A 1,871-nucleotide genomic window follows, 5' to 3' on the forward strand; every position below is an offset into this window, starting at 1 on the left:
GGCCTGGCTGCAGGCCGATATGGCATGGTGGTGGAAGTTTCTAGATGTCCACAAATAGCGAGCTCCATTCCTGGGACAGATCCCAGCTGTCCCACCAGCTCAGACGGGGGGGAGGGCAGGAGGTTAGTGGGAGGGACCCCTCTGCAGACTCTTGCCCAAAGCCCCTGAGCTGAGGGGGAGGACGGAGCAGCACAAAGAGCCAGCAGTGCTGGAGGGCCGAGAGCAGGCCGGCGGAAGTGAAGCGCTCCAAAGAGCAGGAACAGCCGGTGGGGCCCTTGGGAGGGAGATGGTGGGAGACCGTAGATTGGATGGGCAGCCCAGGGAGGGGAGACACAATGGAGGGAAGTCACTGCGTGGCCATGCTGGAGGCAGCGCCTGCCTGTGACATACCCTGTTCTCACTGCCCTGGGGCGAAGTGGGCTGCTCTTGACAGGGTGAGAGGCGAGAGGCTGAGTGGGCTGGTGGAAATCCCTCCTGCATTGTCGGGTGGTGGTGAGGCCGGACGGACATAGAGGAGGGAGGGATGGAGAGGGCCATGGTCAAGGGGCGGAGGGTATGTGTTTCTTCCTGGATGTTTGGGGGATTTACTGCTGTTTGGGAATTAGGGTGAGAAGGGCGACAATTGTCTTCAGACAGGAATGAGATTCTCTAAAACAGTGCACTGACCTACAGCAATGGAGGGACCATTGGGGCTGTCAATGAGGCTTTAGCTACCAGGCCTTAGACCTCCCGTGAGTGGGCTCCAGTTCTGTTTTACATTCAAGCTTCCTGGCCAAGGAAGCTCCTCCATGAGGAGAACTTACCTCTGTCCGGTGGTTCCTAGGGTGGCTCCATCCAGACTCCAGTGCTAGCTGGTTTTCTGTGGCCTCTCCCGTCATGCTCAGGGTCATACAGGAGCAGCGTTGTTTCCCCTTGCGGTACCACAGATGTGCTCTGGTTTCCTCTCCTTCCTGACGTCTTTTTCCATTCCTCTCTCGCCCCTGCTGTGTGGTCATCCCTCCCCGTTGCACTCTTCATCCTCCTCTCTTCACCTCCCACTTTCTGCCATCAGGAAGCAGCTCACCTGGGTGCAGTACAAGACACCTGCTCTCTGTGAGTCTGGCCAGGCTGCCCGCAGACCTGGATGGACCTTGCTGACTTCGGGTCCCATCTGCTTCAGCCTGGGCACAGCCACCTCCCACTGCCTGAGGCTGGGAGCCTGGAGACCCAGCTGAGTGCTGGGGTGGTGCTCAGCTCTTGCCCCTCTGTCTTGGATCGGGGTTGGAACAGCAGCTCCTGCTCTGTAGTGTTTCCCACTGCAGCTGTCCCACGTTGTGAGCTGGGAGCTGCTGAGTCTGCCTGGCCAGCAGGGCTATGCAGAGCCATCCGGGCTCAGAGATGCTGGAAGCTCCTCCTGGCAATGGCAATGCAGGGTTGTCATGCAAGTGCTCTCCGGTGCCAAGACAGCTGTGGCCAGCCATGGATCCGGAAATTGGATTAAAATACTGGTACTTGTGCTGTAGAATCTCCAGCAAGTGTTTCTCCCGCTACTTGCCTGCCAGCACAAGGTCCAGGGTCCTGCCTCCCTTCCTTGGATGAGTTACTGATGGCCAGACCCTACCCAGTTCTCCAGCTTGTTCCACCCATCACAAGATAACTACATCTGACTAAATGGGGTTGGGGGACTCACGTGTTTTAGCTGCTCCTTGTCTCCTCCCTGCTCTGGTGAGATTTGGCACAGTACTGCTATGAGGGATTCAGGTGACCCGTCCAGGGAGTGGGACTGCATCTTCCACCCCTCTAGAGCAGAGCGCTGTTGAATGCCAGAGCCGCCCCTGGTTGGTGCCGGGGCCAGGGGCGTCCCCGGCTGCCGGCGGGCGGGTGGTGGCCCC

The sequence above is a fragment of the Buceros rhinoceros genome, unplaced genomic scaffold (assembly GCF_000710305.1).
Source record: "Buceros rhinoceros silvestris isolate BGI_N320 unplaced genomic scaffold, ASM71030v1 scaffold45285, whole genome shotgun sequence".
In the NCBI taxonomy this organism is placed as follows: Eukaryota; Metazoa; Chordata; class Aves; order Bucerotiformes; family Bucerotidae; genus Buceros; species Buceros rhinoceros.